We start from the raw sequence: 20,970 nt of genomic DNA, 5'->3' as shown, positions 1-20,970 counted from the left end.
TTTTATTTTGTTCTCATGTGTTTTTGTCAAATCCATGCACTCTGAAGCCTGCCAATGAAAGGTATAATTCACAATGAATATATATAATTATATGATGCTTAAGGGTTGGGCTGGTTTAGATGCAGCTCATGAGGAGTTAAAATGCTGTTTGTATGACAGGGCTATATAACACCAGAAGTCATGGGGCAAGTAAGTTGTGCTGGTCAGTCTGAACCCATAGCTAGAAGTGAGTCCAAATTGCTCGGTTTCAGATGCTGGAATCTCACTGGATTCCCAGCAGTTGATGGGGAAAGAAACTTCGGATTGAAGAAGACAAAACTATTACTTTCTGGGACACCACAAGATAAACTTTCTGTGAATTAGCTTTAGTAATGAATTCTCTTAAGAACAGGCTGTCTCAGGAGATTTCTGGTAAGTTTTGTTCCTAGCTGTGACTAAAATACTGCAAGGAAAAAAATACCATCTTTCCACACAGCTGTTTTTACACTTTCTCTTCAAACCCCAGCCAATGCCAGGGATTGCAGATGAGAGTAAAATGGGGAATGTGTGTCAGAATTACATTACAGAACTGTAATGAGGTTTTATCAGCATGAATTTGGAGGAGTTGTAGTGCTTAGATGCAGCAGAGCTATGGGGATAGGACAACATGTTGCTGTTCCAGTGACATTAAAACAAGGATCTCTGAGCAGAGCCCATGCGGTGGATTGAACTCTGTATACAAATAATTTTCATTACACCAAAGAATGCTGAAGTCACTAGTTTGGCTTTCAGAAAAATTGGGTTTCAATACTTCCTTGTGACTTCAGGCTAGATGACAAGACCAGAAAAAAAAATAAAAATAAAAAATAAAAAAAATCTGGACAGTGGAACTTACTTAATCACGTACGGCACTAAACAGTTAGAAAAGTCTCTGGCCTGCTTTAGATGCAAGAGGTCAATTTCACCCCATGTACATCCAGCAGCCAGCAGCCAACAAAGTGATTCCAGTGCCAGACTTCTGAGGCTGTATTAAATTATCTTGTGCCTTTTTTCATGTTGTAGTCATCGTCATTTTTTTTCCTGTCATTTATGACTTTGCCCCTGAAAGCTCCAGTTTCGCTCTTTCCCATGATGTATTTATATGACCCTATTTTAGTCTTGCTCCTGGATTATTGTGGACCCCATCTGCTTCCATGATTTCTTTGGCTTCTTGATTTTTGCCCTGAACTCTGTCTTGGTCCTGAAGAGGTTACATGTGGGCATTTTAGGACCTTTATCCATAACTTTGTAGAGATGCTGGGAACTAAATTTCTCTTTTTATTCAATAGTCTTCATCTTTACTCTTCCCCATTTTCAGGAAAAAGAAAAAAAAAAAAAAGTGACCCTGGGCTTAACAATTCAAGATTTATTTGTAATTTTAACCCACTTACTGCTAATTAAACTTCACTAGTTACTGAACATAACAAATCCTATTCTTTTTTCATTTCTTACTCTACAGTTCCTGCAGCATCCCTCCATTTTTCTTACAGGTACCTAGGTCTAAATTCCCTTGGCATTTAATGCTTATCAATGCCTAATCAGGATCTGTGGCACTGCTCTATGTGACTTAAAGAACCTCATCTGGCTAGTCATCACATGTAACAAAGTGAGTGGTTGGTGTTTTTCTGAAGAAATGGATCACTGCACAAAAACATTGGTATGGTGACTTCCCTTTCACAATCACTGCTGCTAGGACAGAGATGGATGTTCACGACCGACTGTCCCTCAAAAACTGGTCTAGTGATGAGAAGATTCATCTTGGATGTAGAAGACATTCAGGGTCTATGTCAAGCAAAGGCTTCCGCCCTCCAGCTCCCACCATCCAGGATCATGCCATGCCCGCCATATTCATGAGGGGTGAGGGGGAGATGTCCTCTCTGCTGCTGGAGATGGGTATGGAATATTAATGAGGCAAGAAAACGAGAGTGCCAAAGGTAGCTCAGTGATTAAAAGTAGCCTGTGGATGAGAGAAGCACTTCACTGAGGGCCTCTTATCTCCTCTTCCTCAGCTAACCTTGGTTGAAGAGGAGGAAGTTAGCCCTATGGGAGAATTTTGGGACAATGATCTCCAGAAGACAAAGAGTGACCCCTCCTATAGGATCTTGAAGTCCCCATCTCCCAGGCCCAGATCTTCAATAGACAGAAAAGACTGAAATGGCTCCCGTGCCTGGAAGAGCTCATATACGATGTACGCACACAATGCAAGGGAGCAGAAGGAGACTGAAAACTGATGGGGGGGAGGGACACACACTACAATTGCCAGACAATTATGATTAGTGTAGACAATTATGATTATGATTTAGCCGTAGGATCCCCAACAGCCATTAACATGATACTGCATTTTCCTGACAAAAAAAAAAAAAAAATTAAAAGGGAAAATTCAGTAGCTAAGCAGCAGTGCTGAAACCCAGGGGTAAATGTTTGCCTTGAACACGTCTGTAAGCCACACAAGAGAGACTAATTAAATGAGTCTCTGGCCCTTAGTTATGTCAGAAATGAGAGAGAAGTTTTTTTTTTTTTTTTTTTTTTTAACTCCCCTGCTGATGAAGAGCAGTGTGGGAGAGGCATGGGGGAGGGAATAAAGACATTCCTGGGTGAAATAAGATTTCTGAGGTTTCTTTTGTTTGAAAAGCCAGCTAGAGGAAAGCACATTTCCCCTTCTCTCTCCCAAAGATGGAGCTGTTGCAAAGGAAGAGAGGCAGTTTGAACGCACACTCACGGACACACACACACAAAGTTCTGCATTCTGCAGCAGGACTTTGAGGCTTCTCTGAAAACAGGAGTGCTTTCTTTCTGTAAGGAGAAATAAAAATCTGTATTATTATAGCAGCTGCGTTATTGCAAAATTCTACCAAAACACAACGACTGATATTAAGTATCTAACCCCTCTTAATTGTCTATTTCATGGGCTTTAGATTTCTACATTGCTAAAATAACCATCTGAAGACAAGACTTCGATTCATTTTGTTTTATTAGTATTATTATTTCCTTACAATGATAATAACACTTTACACTTATACAGCACCGTTCATCCACAGATCCAGACAATAAGGACTGGATTGCTGCTATTATCCTATCACACCCCACAAATGAGAAGGGATAGAAAATTCACAAGTGAGCTGAGATTTGGGGAGAAATTTGCTGAAACCTTGAAGACCAGGAATGATGCAAAAAGAAGGGTAACTAAATTCATGACAGCAAAGTCAGCTGTTTCAGTGAATTTCTTTGTTGATAAAACTTTCCAAAAAAATATTGGCATTCCAGTTTTCAACAGAACATTAATTAATGATAGGAACTCCTTAACAATGTTTTCTGAACAGTTTTGAATCTAAGAAGTTGGGGGTCTATTTTGATTTCTTCTGAAATATGTATTCTAGTTGAAGGACAGCTAAACAAATGTACAAGGGAAATGTGTTATACAGAACAACAAACTTGATGGTCAAAAGGTTCCCCCTTTGCTTTTAAAATCTGTGAATAAATGAAAGATCTGGTGTTCCTCAAACCACTCACTCATGGGTCTGGCAGGGGCTTTCTAGAAGGTAATGCCTTTTGAAACAAAGTTAGTCTTCAATTGCATTTCAGTTGAGAAATACACGTGTGACTGGGAGCAATGTCAAGGAGTGCAGGTAGGTCTGCTCCATTTGCTCCTTGCCTTGCAGCCTAGATGGAGATAAGAAATGCACTGACTTCAGTAAAGAAATCCTGCAGGAAAGTGGCAGCATACAACAGAGATGACATTTTCCCTTTGCTGTGTGTGGGGTTTATTCTGCCCAAGCAGGCTACAACACACTCACATAAAGAAGAGGGTGTTGACACACTGATTAGATGTGGTATTATTTATTGTTCCATTATCATTGTTTAAACATGGGGAAATTGAGATACAGTTTAACAGTATCTAACTCCAAATTGCTATAAAATGAATTATCTGATCTCATCATCTCTGACTTTTTTAATATAAGGAGGAAAAATCAGACATTTTTAGGTTACAACTTATTTGCAGTCTTAGCCAAGAAGTTCCTATTCCTCTTCACTGGCATATAAAGAAAACTAGATGACTCAGATGAACCTCACACAAGGTATTTTTGGGCTCTGAGAGGCAGAGGGACCATGCTTGTAAACTCTGCCACCCGTGGGACAGTCAACCTCAAGTTCAGCCACTGTCCTTCAGAAGTCAAATAACATGAAAGCTAAGTCAGTCTGTGTGTGCAAGTACAGTCAACAAGAAATTACTCTTCAGAGGACATGAGCATCAGTGTGGAAGGTGCAAGACCTCCATCTTCTCAGCTCCAAGAAAGCTGAGCAGTGTCACACAGCCCATCCATGGAGAAGTCAGAAAGGGAAGCCAGGACTTGACTCCCAGTCTCCTCATCTAATCTTCAGTCACGTTTTCTTTCTTCATTGGCTTGGCTCAGTAGCTTCACATGCTGTCTCCTGCCCCTGACACAAAGGGAAAAAAAACTGATCACAGGGATGGAAGCAGATAATAAAAACCACACTGCTTATTTTTAAAAACAAAAACAAAGGAAAACGTTCATTTGACCTAGCACATGGCTCTACCCTTCTGTGCTGCTATTATTCCTATCTTAGAGTCTTTCCACTTTTTCTCTCACCAGCAGGAAAGAAGTAACACAGTGATGTTTTATGCCACAGAGACAAAGAGGTATTGATCCCTTTTGCCTCTGGAAAAGGTTTCTAATAATTTCCAGATATATCGTAGATTGCAGTCGTGCTATCTTTAATTAAAACATGACACAGGATGAAAAGCAACTATTTTGGTGTATCTGTGGTTTTTTTTGTTGTTTTTTTGTTTGTTTTAATATGCTGTGGTACCAGATCAGATCAGATGGCTTGCAAGTTGAATACACAGAAAGTAGAAAAAGAGAGGAGGAATATTTGCTTTTGTGTTTGTTATTCATGATAGTTAAATGTGATGTTTTGCACTTCATATTCAAAAGACTTTGTCATCTGAAGCTTCTTAACCCCTTTACTCAGGGACAGCTGCAGAGAAAAAAAAAAAAAAAAAGTAAAATCCTCTGTCCAAAGGATATGTATGCTTGCATCAACAAAACACATTTCTCCGTCAGCAGTACCCCTTTGTAATGACTGTAGTGACACCCAGGCCTTGGCCCTGTGAATTTGGGAAATAGCTGTTGGCACAATACAAGGGATGATATGAACTCAGAGTGACCCTCTTTCTACACAAAGTTATTTAGGCAGAAAGAGAAATGAAGAATTGACTTCCCTGTTGCTGCAGTGTGATCAGAGCTTCATTCCAGTCAAAGCGGTGTGTCATATCCCCAGCCTAGCCACTCAACTGGAAACAGTTACATACTGGTTAATTTTTGGAAAGAGACATTGACTTCTTCATTTTCATTCTTTCTTATGATGGTGGAAATACTATCACTTTTGATTTACCAATGAATTGTTAAGGATTTGCCAAGTTCTCCATGGAGGGATAGCTATATCTCAGAGTAAAATAACTTTCCTACAAACTCACCCAGCTACAATTTTGCTGTTCTATATGCTGGATTCAGTTGGTTTTAGGTCTTCAGTATGAGAAAAAAACAGGGTGGGTGGCATGAGTTCACGGTACTTTTGCCACATGTAGAATTTTATGTTCTCTCTACTTTATAGATAAATACCCACTGTTTAATGCATCAACCCTGAGTTTTGCTTTGTCCAACACATTAATTATACTCCTTTCTAGAACTCTAGCCTCACAGGCATTTAAATGTATGATTGTGGGTTTTTTTCTTTCCTTTTTTTTCTTTTTTTTTTTTTTTCCAGGAACACGCAGAAATTGAATCAAAGAAGCACTTTGCAGAACAAGTCTATACAAAACGAGTGGTTTTCTCATTAGCAGTACAAAAGAATTGTGATGTATGGTTAGAAAGGAGCACATCTCCATGCAGCCTGTGAGCCTGTGCATGTCCATACAGTAGTTATAACCCACTGCAGATTCAACCAGACCCATAGTGACCCCTGCCTCCTCACCCCCACTTGCACAAATACAGTGGTAACCTACCTGGGGCAAAAAAGACCCTTCTAGCTTTTCACATGAACCGTTGTCTAAGTTCTTGCAGTCCGGAGACCTTCACTCCCTACTACATGATCTTTGAGATGACCGTAAGCCTAGGTAACAGATTCATTTTTTTTTGGTTGAAGCTCTCCTATTTGTGCAGAAAATAGAGGAATTTATTGTCACAGTCCCTCCCATCACAGTGGCTACAGAAATGCTGCGCAGAAGTAAAAATAAAGGTAAATAATTCTTTTTATTTTTTTTTTCTTAAATTGTCCCAAAGCATAAAAACAAAACGGTTAGATTTTTTTTTTTTTTTTTCCTAAGATCAGTGGGGACCTGCTTACCTTAAAAACTGAGATAAGAAGGTAGGAGTTATTCTTTTTTAGCTTGAGATTAGTTTGTTATAACATGTTTGTTGACATGCTATTAAACTAACAGTTCTTGTGGTATCTGAATAAGATTTTTATTTTATTATGGTCATAATAGGAAAAAAGGCAGTGATTGTTGCTTGTATTTACTTATACAAATAACATTAGCTTGGATATTCTCCTAGAAATCTCTCTGTATATACTTCCCTCTTACATGGACATGTCCTTTCTTTCTTGCAATATAACCTTGTATATTTTATTCAATAGTAAAATTAAATACAGCAAAGGTTTCAAGTTATATCTTTCTCCAGTCTTTGAAAAGGATACTGATTTCATATGCCACAATGATAAGTCAAGTGATAAGAGAACTTTCATATACTTTTGGTTCAGATAAATGTTGACAAACACTGAAAGGATGTTTATTTAGAATTTACCTGAGCTAATAGTATCTCTTCAATTTGAAAATTTGGTCTGAAAATACCTTAGGAACAGACCTGTCTCTTGAGAACCCCAGTACTACATCCTGCTTCCCAAACCTACAGGAATTCAAAAATGTGGGTAGCAAAGAGTGCAAGTTTTGTGAACTTCCATGAATGATCATTTTGTGTTGAGGTCACAAACTTGGAAACACATTAGAGAGGAATAGGCTCTTATTTTACCTGAATCCATTCTGCTTAAACTTGTCTCAAGCAAAACAGTAAGAGACACACAAAGATATCCTACCAATATCCCAAACAATCTGAAAAAATACACAAGCAAATAAATAAAACATTTACCTAACACAAATGGGAAATTCTGAGCAAAAGGAAACACACAAACTACCCTTGTTGTTCTGAGATTTACAGATCCGTATTTCACAGATGCCCTACTGCTTTATTCATACTGTTAAGGGAGAGAGAAGCAGCCTCTAACCATCAACACCCATCATTAAATCATTACAAAATCTCTCTTCTTAAAGAGACACAGTATATACATAAATATAAATATATACATACACATGCAGCTGTGTTCATATTTATATTTATCAAATGTTGTGTATAGGTGTGTGGAAATATGAAAAGTTTCTTGAGACTGCTTAACTTTAGAGTGTATCCTGTGCTGCCACTTGAAAGAAAGGTTTTTTGTTTGCGACATGAAAAGCAACCACAGCATAGTAGAAAAGACTAAACAGAAAAGGAAAGAAATCTGAAGCATTTTCCTGAGCAGGGGTAAAAAAGAAAGGAAAGCAAAGTGACAAACATTGGCTGCTAAACTAAAATGCCATGGAATGAACTACAGGAACCAGTGTGAACTACACCATGGAATTTCTGTGAAAAAGAAACATATTTTACTTGATTAGCAAATAATTATTTATTTTTGAGTTTTAGAAGAGATCTCAGGAATGCCCCATATACCTGGTATGTATACAGAGGAGCAGATCTCATGCAGAAGAAAGAATAAGCAGAAACAAATGACAACAACAACAACAAAAAAATGCTGAAAAGTGGAAATAAGCACAGTGATAAAGATGGATAGTGTAGATATAAAAGCTTGCCTAAGGATCTTAATCCTGAAAGCTCCACTGTGACAAACCCCATTAGCTTGTGTGTGCCTATGGATCTGGCCCAGATGACCTTTGGGGGACATTTAACTCTCTCCCCTGCTAGTAAAAAAAACAAACCCTTCTTCTCCTTCATACCAGTGAAGAGCTTGCTTGCAGTCTTGAGAAATTAGGGAAGGAAAGTATTGCCACACTTCCTTCAAAAGCATTATTAGCTGCACCAAAATTCCTGTTTTTAGCCATAACATTTAGAAAAAGAACAAAGACTCTCAGAGATGAGTAGACATAAAATACAATCTACTTCCCATGTAAGTTTTCTTTTGGTCTGTATTCTTAAAAGTAAGCTAAATTCCTAAAACTCTAAAACTCTTGCCTGCCTTTACCTGCTACTCTTTCAAAACACACCTGGACTTATTAGGGGAAAAAAAAAAAAAAAAAAAGTCTTCAAACTTTCATGATATTATTTGTGAACCCTCAAAAGCAATAAATCTTCTGTGCATTTGCACAGTATAGGGAGGCTGGTTGGGATACTCGGCACCAGCCTGTAAGGGTAAATTTAGCCTGAGTGATAGCGGTGCGTCAGAGCTGTTGATGTGCCCGATGTGACTCTAGGCATACATTCAGGGAATAAAGGGAGGTTCAAACATTCAGGGATGAAACAGCAACTGTCATGAAAGAAAAGTGAAAGGGAAAGAAGAAGAAAATAATAATAATAATAATTCAATCGTTATACACTCTGAAACTTCTGATTTTAAAGGGATTCTTAAGAAACTTCTCAAGTGGGTAGCCAGAAGTCTAATGACTCCTAAAAAAAAGATTCATACAAAGGCACTGAAAAGAAAGGAATGAATTACCCGTAAAAGAATTCATAACATATCTTACCGATGCAGCTTCAGATGGGAGTGTAATTTATGGGTAGTAGATAAAATGTAGGAGTTTGGTAAGATTAGGGACTATTTTTCAAGTTTTATAAAGAAACATCCTTAAGAATATTAGGAAATTTTTGTGAATCACTGACTTGAATTGAATATATATTTCTCGGAAAGCAAACCAAATACTGATAATGCACATCAGGCAGTAATGTAGGGAAGAAAGTTAAATTTATCACTTACTACAAAGGAAAATTATTATATGTATATATACATATATTACATTATTGTTTTACAGCCCATCTGAGATTTATCTCGTTATGATGTTATGATGAGGAGGATGTAAGTCTATAGCATCTTACAATGTATGTGTTTACACACTCACACAATACAAAGGATAGCTTCTATCTGGTATTTGCCATCCTATGTTGTTGGTAGTCAGAATATTTGCCACAATACAATCTGTTAAAAAAATCATCTAAAGGAGATACTCCCTGTCCCTAACATTTCTGTGAATAAGTAAAGTACACTCTAAATCCTGTAAGAGGATGAAGATGCACCTCTGAGCGTCTGCTCTAATCTCACCTTTTAACTATTTTGGTTGTCCAATATTCCAGACTCTGAAAAAACAGATCTGAGGTTGAGATAACATTTGCTTATTGAAAATAAGATGTTCTTCACTGAATCTGATGATCTTTTTTACACCAAATAACGAGTCATTCCAAGAATTCTGGCCCCAGACTATCTGACTTCTGTACATATCACTTGAAATTTTCTTCATACATTTTTTTGAAAAGTATTTGTATACTTTTCTATACTGTTTGTATAGCACCTTTGTGCTAAAATATTTGTATTCATCTGAAGTAAGTTTAGGATATTAGTCAGTATCATTGTCATAATATTGATCATGGCATAAAATCAATAGACAGTGTTGAAGGGTGGGGAAGGGGAGGGGAAAAAAGGAAAATTAACAAGTCTGTGCCAGATAGGAGAAGGCTTTTCTCAGTAAAATACATTGTACTGAAGAAAGCATAACAATTCCCAAATGCTAAAATGGGAGGTACCATGCACTGGGAAGTGCCCTCATTGTGTCTCAGGAGCTGCTGCATTTTGTTGAAGGGCAAGATGATGTATGAGTTTTCAACTTCTTTATGTTTGTCTTGCTGGAGGTGAAATAGTTAAGCCGGTGGATCCAAAAAGAAAGAAGAAGTGCTCAAGAGAGGAAATAAAGCACTCCCTATTGCTGATGATAAGCTGTACAGAAAATTCTTTCATCAACTATTTATCTTGCACCTAAAGCCTTGAAAAAATTCTTATAGCTATAAAGAGTTTTAAGTCGATGGACAAGGCTTAGCTTGGTTTATGAATCCAGTGCGTAATTCACCACCTCTCCATTGATCATGAAGTACAAATGTCACCACCTGGCTTAATAGTGACCTGTGCTCTTTTTCCATCAAAATCTGCTGAGTGCAGACAGCAGAATCAAGGTTGATCCTCCCACAACAGATGAAATCAGAAGCTGATATCATTATCCTTTATATAAGTTCAGTTTTCTATAGCTGGTAATACAGTTGTCCTCTAGCACTCACCCAAATTTATCAAAAAGACTGGCATGACGATATTTTCATGGAAGTTATTTGGCTTTGGAGATCTGTCTGAACCCTATCTGGTTCTAATTAATCTATGAGTGCTCAAAATCACTGATAGACTGTAAATAAAACAGCAGCTCATTGACTGACATAATTATAGGAAAGTTTCCATCACACTAATTGAACGACATACCTTATTGACAAAACTGAGAATTCTGCTGATTTGGACACCATGGACTTTGGCTCTTGGGAACACAGTAGGGTCTTTGCATTGTGCAGAAGAGTAGTAGTTTTGTAGCTTTTTTTTTTTTTGGGGGGGGGGGGAGGGAAGGGAAGGAGTGGGGGAAGTGGTCAAAAAATGGATCACAGGAAGTTCCACACCAACATGCAAAATAACTTCTTCATGATGAGGGTAACGAACACTGGAACAGGCTGCCCAGGGAGACTGTTGAGCCTCTCTGGAGATATTCAAGGCTCGATTGGATGCCTACCTAGGCAACCTGCCCTAGGGAACCTGCTTTGGCAAGGGGTTAGACCCGATGATCTCTTGAGGTCCCTTCCAACCTCTACAATTCTGTGATTCTGTAGTGATCACACAGAAGCAAGTGAAAAAGATGTGACAGACCAAAAAAGTCACACCAAGGAGGAAAATGCCATGAGTGCTTGGACCAACCACACTGAAAAAGGAAAATATTTTCTGCTATTTTAATATCTCTGGAACAAAGCAAGTGAAACACCTACAGTGTATAACAGATGCACAAATTTACCTTGGGTGATTAATGTATTTTGAACACAGAACTGTCATCTCAGGTCCTATATGTTTTTATCTGCTTTGGTGCTGCATGCCTGTGGTTTGTTGATAAAGTATTTGCTCTGCAGTGAAGACAGCTGCTGGGTTTGGTGCTTTTGGTTTTTAATTATCATCTTACTTTACACACGTGCACACATCTACACACCCTAAATATGCACAGATGCACACACCTCACTGGGATATACTTTAAACTTCAGAGCAAACCGAATAGTAACAAATCATCAAAGTACATTAGCAGTTTAGATATGCACAGGAACACTTGTCTTAGGCCAGCTAGAGTGTCAGCTTTTTTTTTTTTTTTTTTTTTAATCACCTGAGTGGTGATATACATTTGGACCCTAGAAATTGTCCCATCTAACTTAAGAAATCAATTTTTACTTTAAGTATGAAACTCTCATTGATTTTCACTTCAGAAGACTACATATTTCTGCTTTAACTAATGTCACTGAATAATAATTAAAAAAAAAAAAGAAAGAAAAGAAAAGAAAAATGCATCTTTTTGTGAATGTATTAAACCCGAAGAATTGGGCATTTAAGCTCGGTATGTAGTTTGCATCAGCCTAGAAAACAACATTTCTCACTGACAAATGACTATGCAGTTCTTGTGTGTTTATCTCAGTGAAAACAAAATTCTGCTATAGATCACAGTCATAAGGTTGAAAATACTGGCCACTGCATTTATATGACATGACATTTCATGACCTATGAAGCCAAATCACTGTCACGATCATATATACGTATATATGCCTGCAGTCTCTGGAAATTTTTTTAGTAGATTTATCAATCTAAATGCTTGCTATTAAGATACTGACATCATAGTTGATATTTATTAAAAACATATACAAATGTGTATTTCATATGTACTTGCATGCATATTATCATCACAGCAGGGGAGGTATACAAGCTTAATTTGATCATATTTGACTATACTATATCTTCTTTGGCTAGAGGTAATTCACATTACAGTCTGAAATCAGTCGCTGAGGTTTTAGTCGCCCCAGCTGCACACGAAGCTACACAGCAACAGAAAGAAGAAAATTAAGAAAAAAAAGTCCTCTCAGAACAGGGCATTATATACCAGGGAAAATTCACTCACCTCTGTCTTGGAAAACTTAGGTCTTTTATGAGTATGTTCATTCTCCAATTTTCATGAAACTAGCTTCCTGCCCAGGTTTTTGAAGAGGCAAGAGATGGCAGTATTGACACATCTATGAAAGGGAGCAGTTCATTGACCAAACTAGAATATTAGGATTTTTCTTCTTCACATTTCATTTTTACAGATCCTTTTTTTTTTTTTCTTTTTCTTTTTTTATTTCTCACCCTCCACATATAATGTATTAAAAACAAAAACAAAACAAAAAAACACTGCTCTCCCTATAACCCCCCTTTAAAAATAAATAAATAAATAAATAAAATCTCTCAATCTCCCCCTCTGCCCCTGTGAAACCAAGGAAAATAAATAGATAAGATTATCTGTAAAAATTCTGTGCTATGTTGAAATCAAAAACAAACAAAAGCACAGGGAAAAATGAAGAGGGGTGGGGGGAGGAAGCAAGCATGATAAATTACTGATTACTAAATGGAATTGTTTCAATCAGGAGCTTTAAGAAAATGAAGGGGAAAAAAATGAACTTGCTTCTTTCCTTGATTCTAGCTTTTTGCAAAGATCAAAGAGATTTATGACCTGTGTCTCTTCAAGTCTGATGCCAGAAAAGAACATGTTCTCATTAATAGTCATTTTCTCATCAAAATAGGGCTTTTATTCAGACAATGTGCAAAGCTTTTATAAAGCTGATTGTTGACAAAATTTTCAATAAGTTTCAGCGCAATGAATGGCACACAGAGAACAAAACTAAAAGGGTGGTTGATACCTTTTATACATTCTGCAGGTAAAATCAAGCCTGTTTTCAGACCATGACCCACCACTGAAATCTTGTGAGAATGACAACTGCATGAGTTTTTAAAGTGAGAACTTCAGTTTATCAGATGGTGTTTGAAGTAAAAGTCAATCAACTAAACAAAAACATCAACAACAGTCAAAATTTATCTTTCTCTGAACTTTAGTAAAACTTCTTAGAACTGAAAATCTTGAGAAAATCAAGTTTTCTCTTGAGATTTACTGTGCATTCAGGTTTCAGATGAATTAGTAATACAGGCAGCTGGGGACAATCTCCCAGGGTATATTACTGCATAATTAGTTACAATATGGGGATTTTATGCCTCCCACCGCAGACTCGGGAGACCAGATATTGGGTGAAATGGGCCATTTATTTGTTCTGGTATGCTGGTCCTTGTTACCAGAATAGCCATTCTCATTCTGGTTAGATAGCATCTTATAATCTTAAATAATAAGGTTTTCTGTAAATACAAAATCAGTACATATAACAATATTTTCAGTCACAGAATGATATTAAAGAGGGGGACAATGTATTCTGGGTTTGAGGTTAGGGTGAGGACCTGGTCAGAGTCTTACCTTCACTGTGATCCATGTCACAACAGCAAGTCTGGATGAGAAGATTCCTGCTCCTGCCTTCCCTTAGAAACTTGTTCCATGGTTGTATTTATTGACCTGTTCTTCTTTTACACACTAATCTTTCTCTGATGAGGTCTGATTTAAAAAAGGTGTCAATCTCCTGTAGAGTAAGTTTTTGCTCTTCCTGTTTAGAAAATTTTCACTAAGAAATGTTCAGTGAGGTAGTTTGGAGGTCTGTAACAAGGAGGTGGTAACTTCCTCGCTTCCCCTCCTCAGGAAGTTGCAGAGAGCAACGAGGTCACCTCTGACCCTTGTTTTCTCCAGACTGGACAACCCAAGTGGCCTCAGCCTCTCCTCATAGAACATGCCTTCCAGCCCTTTTACCAGCTTTGTTTCTCTCCTCTGAACACTTTCAAGTACCTTAACATCCTTTTATATTGTGGAGCCCAGAACTGCACAGACTATTCAAGGTGAGGCTGCCCCAACACTAAATAAATACAGTGGGGGAAACAACTCTTTTGACTAGCTGGCTATGCTGTGTGCAATGCATTAAAGGACTACAGTGTTACAAATGTATCTGTACTGGGTCTGGCTGGGATGTTAACTTTCCCTGCAGCAGCCCAAACAGTGCTGTGCTCTGCAGTTGTAGCTAGAACAGCAGTGGTATCACACCAGTGTTGTCTGCTCCTGAGCACTGCTGGCACAGCATCACGACTCTCTCTAACCCTCCTAGGGGGTGGGCAAAAAAGTGAGAAAGAAACATCACCAGGGCAGCTGACCTAAACCAACCAAAGGGATATTCCATACCATATGATGTCACACTCAGCAATAAAAGGTGGAAAAGGGAAGAAGAGGGGAGGGGTGGGCTCCCATTGCGAAAACATCTGTCCTCCCGAACACCAGCTATGTGCGTTGAGGCCCTGCTTCAAGGACATGGTCAAGCATCACTCTTTTGTGGGAAGCAGAGAGCAATTTCTTTCCCCTGCACTTCCACACAGCCTTTACTTGTGTGGTTTTTTGTTTGTTTGTTTGTTTCCTTTTTTTTTTTTTTCCCTTTCTCCCTCCCTTTTCCCTTTTCCCTTTTTTCCCTTTAGTTAAATTGTTTAATTAATAATAATCATTCTTTAATAATTATTTTTTCCCTTTAATTAAATTATCCTTATCTCAATCTGTGAGTCCTTAGATGAGGAGGGGAACTGAGAGAGCGGTTGTGGTGTTCAGCTTGTGGTGTTCAGCTGCCTAGCATGGTAAACCACCACAGTAGCCCATTTAGGTAAAAGGTAGTTTTACGGTATTGCTCTATAGTGCAGGTGCTCTTGGAAGGGTAGAAACAGATTCCTGGTTTGTGGTTACAGAAGCAATAGAAGCCTCTGGGTTTCTGAGTTCTTTGCCTGGCAGAAAAGTAGTTTTAATATACTCCCGCTCTCTGCAGAGCACATGCAGGGTTTGCTATGTAAACACACCTATCTGCATGCAAGTATGTATATAAATATATATAGAGAGACATGTTTTTAGGGCTTAGCTGTAGACCAGACCAGTACAAAAGAAGGAAAATCATTTTTGAAGGCCCTGTTTTCTCTAATTCTGTCTCTCCCTTGTTTGCCTCACAGTTCTTTGTACTGTCTCATCTTGACCTTTCATACGAAGGCAGGAACAAACAAGCAATCATGAAAAAGAACAGAAAAGCTGTCTATTAACAGGCTTTGCCACTGGAAGAAATGTAACATCTAATTACACCCTCAGGAAACACCAGTGGCTCAGTACTCCTGCAGCACTCAGCAATATGCACAAAGCCCTTTCTCCTTCTGCATTTACTGTGCCGTAATTTGCCATATTTTTGTTCTGAGGCAATGTAGGTCTGCATATATCAGCTCTTCACTTGTCTAGGGAAACTCTTCCTGCCATATGAGGAGCTCCTGTCTCCCACCACAGCAGCTGGTAGGGAACCACAGCTACCCTGTTTGCAATACTGGCTTAGAGTCCTGGTAGAAGAGCAAGGAAAGAGACACATGCTTGTTTCACCAGCTGTGAAACACTGAAATTAGAAAAAGCTATCATACAAAGTATATAACCACAGGAGCTTTCACCTGGATAGCTAGGTTGCTTAGAGTTATTTTAGGTTTTCCTCTATCAACCAGCAGTAGAGACTGGGTTGCCAGAGAAGAACAAGTTTAGATGGAGGTAGACTATAGAAGACTATGATGAGCTTTATCTCCAAAGCGTGCTTCCTTCAGCTGGAAAAATCTATGTAGTAAGATACAGCAGAGCATCCAGTAATGAACCGAGGAAAAAATAATGTTATCATTCCCAGCCCTTAAGGAACTTTCTAGCACAAGACTACAAGGAAATACTTCCCTGTAAGTCTGAATAAAGAGAATCTGACAGGTATTTCAACGAAATGCCTTTTTTTTTTTTTTTTTGTTAGCATGTTGTTGAGCACATCTTTAGCATACTCATTTCAGTACCACAAAGAATTTGGCTGACAAGAACTTGAAGGGCAGTAAAAGATTTGGCCTGTGCTAGTGTCCTAATTTAGAAATCATTGCAAGTATAATACGTTAGTCATAATAATTCCTAGTGTTCAACGTTTTTGTACACCATCAAAAAACTCCCGGCTTCATCACATTCTAATTTCATCACACTCATCAACTGGTACAAGTGACATCACTAAATAGCAGCCACAAAGGATGTAGAATAACAAGCAAGGACAGTTCTTGGTATGGAATTAATGGCTGAAGCAACCAACCAAGCCCCGTGCAGATACAGAAAGAGCAAGTGGAATGTTTTGTGAGTGCTGAAAAACACTTAATGCCAATTATCTCCTTTTCCTTTCTTTAGTGCTGCCTTCCTTCCTTCCTTCCTTCCTTCCTTCCTTCCTTCCTTCCTTCCTTCCTTCCTTCCTTCCTTCCTTCCTTCCTTCCTTCCTTCCTTCCTTCCTTCCTTCCTTCCATTTTCTTTCTTTGTTTCCTTTCCTTCTTTCTTTCAGTGTACTTCAGCAGAATTCTTTCTGCACAAACTTAATGCATCAGGGTCCACCAGGAGATGAGTTTTCTCTAAGAACAATGCATCTCAGTTGAGTGAGAGGTGACTGAGTATGAGGATTCTAGGTTTTAAGAGATGCTGTAAAAACTATACAGAGCCGGAATATGTCTTAATTAAGGTAAAATTATTTATCATTTTCAGAATCTTAAGGAAAATGTTTTTTCATCTGCTCTGGATTATAACATTATAGCTGTGAACATATTGGCAGTAAAAGTACCCCTATTTTAGCTTCATAGAGAAAAGTCATTGTCCCAAACAAACAAAGTAAAAGATATGGTATTTTTATCCCTTTTCTTTTTCATAAATAGGTGCTGATTTTCATTTTCAAGTCACAATGATTGTTGTAACACTACAGTTCTGAAAAAAATTCACTGTGCCTTAGACTTCCAACTATCTTTTTCAAGAACAAGACATAGAAAGATTACTCTTTTACACTCTTAATACTTATTTTTAGAAGGTAGAGATGTATTATATACATAATTAAATACTATTAAAAGTTTTTAGATTCTGTAGTTAAAAGCTCTGACTGAAGTCTAACGAAGATGAACTCTTACTGAAGTATGTGTTAATGTATTCATATAGAGATATACCTTCCAAACAGTGTGTGTAGCTTACAGTACCTCCAACTGTAGTCATAAACATACAGCTGTACAGTTTTATCAAACAGAAACAGGGTTAAGAGAGTTAATATTATGCTCCTTCATTTCAGAACTTGCATAATAGAAGCAGGTAGTTGACTGGTATCCGTTTTGATTTAGGAACGGAAGACACTGAAGAGATTGCACATATATTAATTTGTAAGGTGAAATAGTGAGATGCAGAATCCTCTCTAACATTTCTGATATAGCAGTGGGATCAATCCAGCAATTCAGACATATTTTATAACAGGAATGAATAGATGGGTGTTCCTATAATATTCGAAAGCCTTCGTAAAGCACTTTTTATGCATAGAGTTAAAGTATTTTAAAATAAAAATATAGGCCATCATCTCAATATTATAGCTGGGCAAACCAAGGCTCAGGGAACTAGTATGTGTATAAAAGAAGTGAACTAGCCAGTATCACATAGGACTTCCCTGTATGAGTCACAGCTGGAAATCAGCTTTCCTACCTGATTTCTATCAAGTTTATATTCACTCACCAGTATACAGGGGTGGTGGTGGGACGAATAAGTGTTTTATCATTATTATTATTATTTTTAATTTGTGTCACAGTTTCTGGGACTTATTCCATAATAGATCAATTTATTTGGTGCCTTTTTTTTTTTAATTTTTATATTCTTTTATTTTAAGTTTTACTGTTTGTTTGTTTGTTTGTTTGTTTTAAACTGGTGACTTCTTTTTGCAAAGGTAGCATAAAACTGCACAGATATTGCTTTGTCCATCCATCTGTCTAAGCCTCAGGGCCTGATTGTCGTTTTCACTAAGACTACTTTATACTGCTCTAACCATGTCAATGAACCTTACAGTCATGGCCATAAATTTAATTTACACCTACTTGAGAGCTTCTATGCCTTGCCAGAAAGATGTATTTTAGGAAGAAAAAGGCCCTAATATCATTTGAAATCTAAATGTTGATCTCTTTTTTAGGAGCATTATTTGCATATTCAACTGTACAACCTAGCAAATGTAGGGAACCTGTTGTCTTTCTGGTGTTCCTGACAGGAAAATTCCAAAGTATTTCCTACTCTTAATCCAAAAATTATAATGGTCATTCAGGTTAGTTTATGACAGTAACAGAAAGAGAAGAGCAGGGAAGGAAAAATAAATAGCAACATCCATCTGGAATGCCGAAGAACACTTCTTTCCTACCTACATGATCATGACTGTGATAACAAAGCAAGAATATACCATGGCAAAATGTGGTAGGCAGCAAGTTCTAATTAGTAGATGGACCTCTTAGAACTGGAGTTTTAATTCTCTATAGTCTAACTTTCCAGTATATTTGACTCCAATAGGAAACCTAACATAGACCAGCACCAAGGAATGGTGCAACTTCCTATCACTCTGGGAAGGTCGTTGGACCAATACATATTGTTTGACTAAAGGATTGAGTTGGAGACTATTCCCATTTATTAAGAGTGGTCATTCAGATTATTTATCAGTTTCTATTATAACTGCCGTACATTTTTCTGTCTAATCCAGTAACCTATATCCAGCTGTGGTCAGTAGAAACAGATGCAGAATACTCTCTCCTAAAAAAAAAAAAAAAAAGTTACTTGCAAATCAGTACCAGCAATCAAACTGTGAAGTTAAACATTTCTTTCAACATATTTCACTGAAACTTTCTCTTTCTGTCCATAGATTTTTGTTAATCCTTCTTGATATTTGTTATCTGTTTGGCTCAGCAATGTTCCGTGTCAAAGGGTTCCACAATCCAGTCATGAATAATGCTTTCATGTTCATTAGTCAAGAATGAGTTGTCTTTCAGATTCAATGAATATCTACTTCTTTTTTAAGGGGTTTATTCTTTATGCCAACCAGCATCTGATGTATTTTTATTTTGTCTTCTTTAATGTACCTCAGCATTCTTTCAAATTACAAAGCAGAATCAAATAGACCGCTGAAATGGATACTGGTCTGTTCTCCTTTCTCAATTTTTGCTATTCCTGATGCAAACCCATATCTCGGTGAAGTTATGTGGTAAACACCCTCAATTTTTACTGAATCTGATGAAACAAAAGACCAATGACTGTGAAGCTAGTCAGGCACTTCACAGTCTTCACACTGGGAATTTACCGGCAGGCAGATTAAAAAGTCGAAATGATCCTCTTGTAAAATTGAGAAGTAAGGGACCTCCTACAGAAATACTAGAGCCCAAGTGGGTATGCATGAGACCAGAGCAAAATTCTCCCAGAACAATTAAATATTTTTTACTCTGTCCTGAAGCTGCATTTCATCTGTTATCAAACTTTTCCTTTTACTACAGAACATGGTGTATCTCTTTCTTAGGTATGTCAGTTGGAAGAGAGAGATTTTAGCAAGGATCTTGAAGTATCTTCCCAAACTAAGTCCTCTCTTAAAGCCATGGCTTTAAGCAAGAATATCAAATGAGCATCCAAGTTAGGTGCAGGTCTTACCACCCGTCTTCAGTCTCATAAAGCAGCAAAAAACAGAAATCTGTCTACTGCTTGGATCCTGCAAACTGTGCCCATAACTTGATTTTCTGGCCAGTTAATGTTAGTTCTTCCACCTTTTCACAACTGCCAGTCACAGCTGAGTTCCTTGTCTGCCACCCAAATTGGGATATCATCAGCTCTCTGTGGAAATCATCCCAATGGGGACACTGTTGCAATGCAAGCAGCAGCCTGGACTCGAAGTTAGCCTGAATTCCGCGCTTTTCATTAGCAGTATCATATATTGCGTAACCCTGGGCAAGGCACTTAATTTTTCTGTCTGAAACTGTAAAATGTGGTAATAATGTTTCCTTCCTCACACCTTTCCTCTGGCTCATCTGTTTGAAACCTCAGTCAAGTAATGGACTTAGTGTTGGAAATGACCTACTGTGAGTTAATTGCAAGATCAGGGTTACAGGTGGTAAAATCTTCTCAGAAAGGACTTTTTTTTTTTTTTTTATAACATCTACCAGACTGGGGCTCTGATCTTGATTGAGGCCTCTAGACCCCAACCTAGGTTTAAGTTAGTAAAAAGAATATTACATCTAGTATCCTTTTCATGGGAGCAGATAAACTGTCAGCTTCTCACTTTCCCTAACTGTGTCTCTTGCAGATCACAGTATTTTTTGATCAAGGTTTTGTCTGTTAGTTTTTAAATCTCTCTCTGTTTCTTTTTAAGGCTCAACAGGTTAAATTCTTAGCAGAGGTTGGCCAAATTATCTTTTATATCTTATATATATATATATATAATTAGTTATTATGTATTAGTTATTTTTATTATTAGTTATTATTAATGTTGTTTATAGCATTCAGAATAGAGAAATGGATTAAGATCAGATATGGTTTTGAACCTCAGACTTTTCTAATTATTCTCTCTTTTTCCCTCTCTTTCTCTCCCCCTCTCTCTTCTGGTTTCTTTCTGTTGTTTCCTTCCACAGCCTGCTTGCATGCCGATAAATCACTTCCCTGTCAGCAGGACTACCCAACAATTTGCAGCAAATTTCCTATCTAACAATTTGCAGCAAATAAGTCTGTGAACAAATGAAGGAAAAACTTCATTCTTGCTGTAGCATTCTGTCTCTTTCTGATATAAGAGTAAAACAGAAGACAATGAAGAAAGAAGG

The 20,970-nt window shown here is 37.7% G+C and overlaps 1 long non-coding RNA gene across 1 annotated transcript; it reads right to left on the bottom strand.

Annotated features, from left to right (window-relative positions):
- Positions 1-2,971: 2,971 nt before the first annotated feature.
- Positions 2,972-14,586, bottom strand: LOC106037303 (uncharacterized). The gene is made up of 3 exons (XR_001207934.3): positions 13,691-14,586; positions 12,314-12,425; positions 2,972-4,455 (listed from the first exon to the last, which is right to left on the bottom strand). It is a non-coding gene; the product is annotated as an uncharacterized lncRNA (long non-coding RNA).
- Positions 14,587-20,970: the final 6,384 nt, after the last annotated feature.

This window comes from Anser cygnoides, chromosome Z (genome assembly GCF_040182565.1).
Source record: "Anser cygnoides isolate HZ-2024a breed goose chromosome Z, Taihu_goose_T2T_genome, whole genome shotgun sequence".
NCBI classification, from domain to species: Eukaryota; Metazoa; Chordata; class Aves; order Anseriformes; family Anatidae; genus Anser; species Anser cygnoides.
The sequence above is the reverse complement of the archived record's forward strand: the minus strand, read 5'-3'. Positions and strand labels throughout refer to the sequence as shown.